Source organism: Podarcis vaucheri (assembly GCF_965113315.1).
Source record: "Podarcis vaucheri genome assembly, chromosome: 17".
Taxonomy (NCBI): Eukaryota; Metazoa; Chordata; class Lepidosauria; order Squamata; family Lacertidae; genus Podarcis; species Podarcis vaucheri.
The window spans coordinates 21,559,841-21,568,389 of NC_138755.1; the positions used below are offsets into that span (position 1 = coordinate 21,559,841).

The following is an 8,549-nucleotide window of genomic DNA, read 5'->3' on the forward strand; positions in this document are numbered from 1 at the left end:
CCAGTGTGGCATAATGGTTAGAGTGTTGGAATAGGAACCTGGGAGAGCAGAGTTCGAATCCCCACTGAAGCTGTGATGGCCTGGGATTCAGACTTGGAGGCTGAACCTGAGGAATCCTAGCCTGCACAGGAGTCCCCGCCTCCAGAACCAGCTGAGCCGGGGCTGGGGCTTGAGCCTGAAGGGTCCTCACCTGTGCTGGATCCTCAGGTGCAGGCACCAGCTGAGTCTGCTCTGGCTCCTGAGGTGATGGAGGACCCATTGCCTGCAGGTGCTCCACTCTCTGCCCCGTCAGGGGAAGCTGACGTTGCCTCTGGGTCCAGTAACCCTCCAGCTTCTCCTGAGCTGCAGAGGCTCAGGGCAGAGAGGCGGAGGGAACTAAGTTCCCGCAGGAGGAGTGCTCGCCTCCAGGCCAGGAGAGGTGAGTCAACTGTGGACCACCCTATGCCTCAGGGCCGATAAAAGCCAGCCAGCCCCAGTCCCAAGCTGCGGGAGCAACATTATTGGTAGCCAGTTTCTGCCTGCACCCTGTCCTGCTTTTCTGTCTGAGCTCCTGACCTCACTTGACTCCCTGCCTTGGACCCAGCTTCAGCTTTGACGGACTGCCTCCATACTGCACCCTCGACCTCGGACTGGACTCGGACCTCGCCTCTCGGTTAGCCCCTGGGATCAGCACAGAAGCTCACTGGGTGGCCTTGCTTAGTCACCATCGCTTAACCTACCTCACAGGATTGTTGTGAGGATGAACCTGAGAGGAGAACCACGTAGATAAAGGAGGTATATAAATGTAATAATTAAATGAAGATAAACGGAGCGCTTTAATCCCGCTGTATGCAACAAAGGGCGCACCTGCACTTCTGTTTGCCCCACTCCTTGCCCAGGGAAAACCCACTCTTTAGTGCTAAAACAGAGAAAACCTGAAATGCCGTTTACTCAGAGCGGTTTTCCCTGTGGGTGGGGGGAGCAGCAGGAAGTATGGATGAATCATAGAATCATAGAATCATAGAGTTGGAAGAGACCACAAGGGCCATCGAGTCCAACCCCCTGCCAAGCAGGAAACACCATCAGAGCACTCCTGACATATGGTTGTCAAGCCTCTGCTTAAAGACCTCCAAAGTAGGAGACTCCACCACACTCCTTGGCAGCAAATTCCACTGTCGAAAAGCTCTTACTGTCAGGAAGTTCTTCCTAATGTTTAGGTGGAATCTTCTTTCTTGTAGTTTGGATCCATTGCTCCGTGTCCGCTTCTCTGGAGCAGCAGAAAACAACCTTTCTCCCTCCTCTATGTGACATCCTTTTATATATTTGAACCTTGGTGAATATTTGAACCTTGGATGAGCCTTGGTGTGAGCTTGAATTAGTCTCACAAAACAGTGACAGTCTGGAGCTCTCCCCCCCCCCCCCCCAGGTTAGATGAGAAATAGCACAATCTGTGTGGGGTCAGGAGCTTCCCAGGATGCAAAGAGCTGTGTCGTCAGGATGACAGATTCTGTGGCAAGCACAGGTTTACCATACCCATTGAGTCAATTGCCCATCTCCTACTACCCTTCTGAGAAAAAGCTCACCCCACCCTCCCACTATATATAAGGGTCTGGTGACTTCTCTTTCAGTGGCTCTGAAGAAGTGTGCATGCACACGAAAGCTCATACCAATAACAAACTTAGTTGGTCTCTACGGTGCTACCGGACAATTTTTTAATAAGATTTTAAAAATTATTTCAACTGCTTCAGAAAAACACGGCTACCTACCTGAATCTAGAAGCATAGGGTAGATTAAGTTGAGCATCCCCCCCCCAGCCACTTTTGCTTTTTCAAGTGGCGAGTGACAAGGAGCAGATGAGGGCCGGGAAAGGTGACACGACCTTTGCCTTTTTCAAATCTCTGGCTGAGAATGAATCTGTGTGTATGTGACCGAGATGTTTTCTTTCTGTCTCTCCTACCATTTGATTAGATAATGAGGCATCCGCTGGGTAACCTACAAATGCAAATGTGAATCTTGGTTTGCTAGAAGGTTTTTTTTATGATGTCAGTCCAAAGGATGTGATTACTGCCTAATTATTGTCAGAGAGCAAATCTATGTTATATAGAAAGCAATGAACAAGTGATAGTTTTGTATGAAATCCAAGATACAAATATAGTACTGTCTGCATTTAAGACTCATTTACAGGATTAAATTTTTAAAATATTTTTTTTTACAGGGAACAAGCAACACTATGTGTGTGAGGGAATCCCTTTAACAGCACAGCCCTATAATATCTACTCTGAAGAAAGGATGTTAGCAGGTAGCAATTTCCACCCCATCCCTTGTTCCTCACAGTCAGCAGTGTTGCCATGCAGCCAAGGTAGCAACATTTAACCTCTGCTACTCAGCTACTGATCAGGGGCTGAAAGGCTTGCTTTGGAAGAGGCTTGCTTTGGAATTGGGATAAAACAAAGGGTTTTCAAATAAAAGGGCATGACTGCTTGGAAGCCCTTTGCAAAAGTCCAGTAGTGCACTTTGAAGTCCCAATGATTGGAGCTTCAAAGCGCAGCATCACCTGACATCATCTGCCAAATTTGACCCGTTAGGGGTGGGGGATAAAAATCTGACATACTGGCCAGGAAAGGCTCCCCATCCCTGCATTAGCCATGCAGAGCACTTTAATCCACTTCAATTGCATATACAGTACCTAAATTATCACACCAACTGGGTTTGATACAAATTGTTCTCAGTGAGAGGGAGCTCACTGAGACCATGCAATGTTTTATTTTGCTGGATTGTGTCCCCTTCAGATGTATGGCGATCTAATCCCAAAACAGTCTGAGTCAATAAAGACTGAAGCCTTATGCTTTCCATTGGTTGTAACTCGTATGGTTCATCACCATAGCCAATCATAACTTGAGCATAGAAATCAGCTTTATGGACAGCAGCAATGACTCTTGGTTTCTCATGTAATGGTTGATTTCTACCTGGTTCTTTCCCCTTATAAATCTGTCATGACTTAGTGGAGATGGTATTCAGTAGGATAATTCGCCTTTAAAGTAATTGCACAAGATGCTGCTGCTAACATAGTTTAGATTCTGGATCTACTATCTCACTTCTTGTATGGCACCTATTGGTTAGCATATGCAACACAAACAATTCTTTCTTTTAAATCTGTCGTTATGGTGAACAATGGCCTCCGCTGCCTTTGACCTGGAGGGAAAAGTCTTCATATCCCAACTGCAATTTCATTAACCAGCGAGTTCCTGTTTTTTCACACTCTTTGTATCAATCTGTCATGTGCAATATCTCCCAGCAAAGTCTCTCTCTATAATAGTGTCGTTTTTCCAGTAATGTGATCTGATTCCTTGAGCAGAATGTCCCAGTTGTTTTCCACTGGCTGTGTGTAATGGATAACGGGCAGAGCACATGTTAGAGAGATGCACGTACAACCGCATCATTCTCTGAGTGATGCAATACCCTAGCTAATGAAGTAATTACCAGCTGGGAATTTTATAATAGGCAGCTTGCTGAATTGGACGAAATATTTCTTCCAATTCCTGTCTCTCCCAGGGTAGCTTCTGGACGGCCTTATTTAGTATTTCCAGCAGCACAGCAGATGTACGTCATAAGTGAAAGATGGCTTAGTTATTTGAACTCAAAGGAGCTGTGGTCAAATATGTCAGGAGACCCAGAGAAGCTTTGAGAATAGCTGGATTCTTTTCTTAATGGACTTTTGGGAGCAGAACAGAAATTATAAATCAAAACTACCTTCCGCAGCCCATCACCCCCCACTCTCCTGATGCTGGTGTAATAGGAACCACATTATAATTTACTTGATGTGAACTTTGCTGTCACTTCATGTATCAATTAGTTTTAGCATTATTTTACACTTCTGCTATTGCCTGGGCTTGTTGTATAAATGAATTGTGGGGCATTTCTCCTCCATGGGTTATAGTTGTGCAAAGCCAGTAATTGAAGTTATGGGTTATAGTTAGCAATTGGGGTTATCTAAAGCTGCATAAAAATTTGCCCGTCTTACTAGAAATGTGTAGCACTGATTAGTACTGGAGAATAAATTATAGCAATTGATGGTAATTAAATACCATTTTATCTCCTGTATAGAGCATGCGCACGCACGCACGCACGCACACACGCATATACATATTATCTTTCATTTTAAATACTGTTGCTTCATTGACTTGGCCATTAAAATTACTGGAAATGTGGCAATTACTCAATGGATATTAAGTAATTTGTAGTGCTGTAATTTTAAGTTTCTAGCAGCTTTAAGGTTTTGATTTTGCAATGTTTTATTACATATACTTGCACATTGCAATGTTCAGTATACATTTTCTTTTAAAAAAAGAAAAGAAAAAGAAATGCAGGATATGAGAGATCAACAGACACCTCTCTAAGCAGGCAATCTTTGGGAAGCTCTGCCTGGATGAGCAGTGCAGGATGCAGTGGATCTCTGGATCAGTTGCGACCCCTGAGCCAGGGAGATAAATCACTATACAATCTTTAGAAAATATCTGAAGGCAGTCCTGCATAGGGAAATCTTTTTTAACGTTTAATGTTTTATTATGTTTTCATATACAGTGGTACCTCGGGTTAAGAACTTAATTTGTTCTGGAGGTCCGTTCTTAACCTGAAACTTAACTTGAAACACCACCAGTTCTGGGTGGGGGGAAAAAGCCCTGGTTTATGCAGGAAAGTATTCAAAGATCTGATTGCTCCCGTTTACAATCTAAAGTGGTACAGTCCTTCCAGACTAATAGCTTCCCCAGATGCAATAAAGCAACGGGAGACTCAGCAGAGGACACACGAGCGCTAACACCACATGCCATTTTATTGTGCGTCCAGGATGAAGGACAAAGCAGGCAATGTTACTTGGGCTGTCCTGTACATGTGTCATGGATATGCCTTGCCCCGCCCTCTCCATCTTCCTCCCATCTGTCCCAAGCACCTGCTTCTCCTTTTTCATTGGTATGTAGTGTCGGCTAGCCAAGAGAGTACAGTTCCTGAGGATACAGCAGCAGGTGAATGCCATGTGTGCTCTGGCACCGAAGGAAGCTGTCTACTTCGCTGGCACACCAGGGATGATGCCTTCTTCTTCCTCTGTATTTTAATAGCAAGCTTTCTGTCTTGGCAACAGGGATCATTAGCTCTACAGAGCACACAGCAAATGTCCCTTTCCCCTTCAGGATAAACAGGCTATCGTAGTTGCATTTTTCTCATCAGTCTTCAAGGTCATTGGGAATCCAAGGTATGCTGCAGGATCACTTTGCGGTCACAACATCCCACCAATCAGAGCTGTGTGTGTGTGTTTGTAATGATGTATGTATGGGCTCTGCATCTTTGTTTTCTTATTGGCCAAACAGTGTTAATTTTACCCTGCTGCCGGACCACCTTTTAAATAATTTTACGGTTTATATCTTTCCCCCCGGATGTGGCAGAGGACAGGGCTGTCTGCTCAGAGAGAAAATAATAATTCAAGGTATTATTATAACCTAAGTCAAGCATTGTGTGAGAGTGTGTATTTTCTGGCTCACAGTTTACTGTTGCTTGTTAATAAAATGGCTAAAGTATTACAGTTTTGGGAGCAACACAAAATTTGCTAAATGCCAAGCAACGCTGATTGCATTTATTTTCTAGGCGTTTGGCTTCTTCCGACCGCAGGTAAGATCCACACCCCTGTTCCTGACTTCTGGTGATGCTTCTGGTCACCCCGACATCTTAATATTGAACTTGAAAGGCCACCGTTAGTTCAGAGAGCAAAGGGAAGTCACAGGCTAAAACTCAGCTTGGCTTCCTGCCAAACTATTTTCCTCTTTGGCTTGGCACCAGCCCCATCAGCATACAAATAACTTCCCTTCATTTACTGCCAGCTCATTTTATTTAAAAATCAAAAGATCTTGTCTCTCTTCCTCACACCCTTGGGGAAAAGGGGGGAAAAAAGGAAAAGGGAAGTCTTTAAACAGGCAAATTAATTTTATTAGCGAAACGATTCTTTGGTCTGAGGGAAGATCACCGGCTTTGGCGCTATCGCCGCCGCCATTACAGTTGAAAGCCAGTCTCTCAAAATAAAGTAATAATGCAAACTTATTGTTTGGAATTTAGTGACAGAGCTCCAAAGAACTGGATGGGGAGAGTGAGAGGAGCAAGAGCAGCTGCTTCCGGCTTATGAGATTGATCTCCTGAGGCAGCCTGTGTGGTAGTGAACTGCACACTGGAACAGATGCCGACTGTAGAAGGGGCTTTACTAGTTATTATAATGGGGACAGGGTTTGAAAATTTGTTGGGGCTCAGTGTACTATATAACGATTGCTTCGTTGTCTCCAAAGACTCCAGAAACCAAGAAGCTTCTAATCTAAGAGGGGATTAGTGAACTCACTTCATTAACTTTCTGCAAATGTTGCCTTTCCCCCTCACCCCCACTCTTTTGGTTTCTTGATGGTGTGCTTACTGAAGATGTGTCAATGGGTTGCAATTTGCTGCCTGGAATGTCGTCTGCTAACTGTACGCCATGGAGATGGCATAAACGGAATGCTCCCCTCTTTTGGAAGCCTCAATGGTCTTTGTACTGCTGCATAGCTCTTCTCCTATGATATTTTGAATGGCTAAACATAATGCTCTGTCGAACTGGCCAGTGAGTTTCACAGAGCGCCACTGTCTACAGACTCTGGTGTCATGCCATCTGGTTTTAAGTTGTCCCGGAGATGGATAATGTCAGGAGAAAGATTAAGGGCTATGAGCAAACCAGGAAGTTCAGCTCAGAGGTAAGGAATCCAATAAAGGTAAGGGACAGATTGGAGTTGCTTTGATAGCATTGCTTGTTCCATGCTGAGAACGAAGGACATCTCAAAGCCAGGGCATTAATCCAGTTGATAGGCATGTCTAGTTCGGCCAAAGTCAGCTAAAGCAAAGTTCAGTTGGGCTCTTTAAGATTATGATTGGAATTTAGCTTTCTATCTGATCTGTTGAGAATTGCCCTTAGCTGGAAGAAGGCTGGTGCCAGAGCAAGATATGGTTGAAAAGCAACTGGATAAAGGTTCAGCCTCAAGTACTGGGGGACAGGAGAAGAGGCCGCCTAGTATGTTAAAGCATATATTGGCTTCTAAGGTGTGTTTTCTCAGTGATTTAATCCCCCCCTTTTTTGGTGGATCTATCACGTTTGTTTGTTTGTTTGTTTGTTTGTCTGTTTTTCGATTGATTGATTGATCCATCAATCATCTATCTATCTGTCTATCTATCTATCTATCACCCTGCTGATCTTCAAAGATCTCAGATTTATGTATAGTCCCCAGGCATCTAATAGGACCAGAGATGCATAGCTTCATCATAGGACTCCATTATCTGCCTTTGCATAATGGTTAAGTACAACCATTACTTACCATTGCATAAAGTACAACAAGGATGAATACATCTTGATGAAATAGAATGACCCTTAAGGGTGGTACTTGTTCTTTCTGAGGATTGCATGTATTTCCTTTGTATTGTTGTTTCAGCATTGTTTTTTTCAGGCATTATTAGTAAGATGTAGATCCTTTCACCCAACAGCTGGAGAACTATTTACTACAGTGGTACTGAATCTTTGGCTGTTTAGATATTCAGACCAAAAATATGGTTGGGGGGGGATATTTCTTTTAAAACATTCTCCTTGATCAGGTCACATTTTCTTAAGCAATTTTCTGCTGTTCGTTTCCCTCTTTCCCTCATTCAGTATCATTGCCCTTCCCCTTCTCATTATGGTTCCTCTCTCCTTCCTAGAATGATCCCAGAAGACCAGGAATCACATCTTGAAAATGATTACGTCACATAGTGCATCACATTTGGCTATGAGATGACATCACTGAAGTCAAAGTTGTGTGGACAGGGTCACATGGGGTGATCACAGCCAATCAGATTATTCGTAGTCCTCACTTTGCCTGGGTAAATCCTTTCACTCTCTTTTGATGCAGCCTTTGAAAAAAAAAAATGATTAAAGGGTGTATGCCTTTTTATGCCACTGAAAACATTTGCAGGAAGTGACCTCTTTTGAATTAGGCATACAATTTACATTGCACTGGGCACGCAGCACAATTTGCTGAAATACACCTATAAATTGAAACAGGTATCACTCTTGCATTTGACAGTGTGTGACATAATACTTTCCTTCCTGAGTGGGGAACATTAATTTTACCATTTTCTAATGCAGACAGAGTTTTCCAACAGCCGATAAAATTTACCACCACTTTGTATTGTTTTATTGTTTCCGGTGCTAAAGTGGCAAAGCGCAAAATTACGCTCGTAAAAATTGGCTACCATGTTTCAAATATCCTGCAATTTTATGGGAATGTAAATCTGCAGCGAAGTAAAGATACCGTAGGTAATGGTATATGAGAAATGTAGTTTTTGTTTTCTTTTGTTTTTGTTTTTGTTTTTTTCTTTATTTTAAAAAAAGCAGCCCAGAAGGCTCAGTTTAAGTCTCCGGTAATTGCCATATTGGCAAAGCAATTCCTGTAAGGTAATGAAACTGGGGTTAATTTCAACCAGTAAGCATCTCCTGATAGAAACCGTTTTCTGCATTATGAATCGAATTCATTAAA

The 8,549-nt window shown here is 43.2% G+C and overlaps 1 long non-coding RNA gene across 1 annotated transcript; it reads left to right on the plus strand.

Moving 5' to 3' along the window:
• Positions 1-6,503: 6,503 nt before the first annotated feature.
• LOC309522152 lies at positions 6,504-7,978 on the plus strand. The gene is made up of 2 exons (XR_014214919.1): positions 6,504-6,740; positions 7,732-7,978. It is a non-coding gene; the product is annotated as an uncharacterized lncRNA (long non-coding RNA).
• The last annotated feature ends 571 nt before the right edge of the window (positions 7,979-8,549 follow it).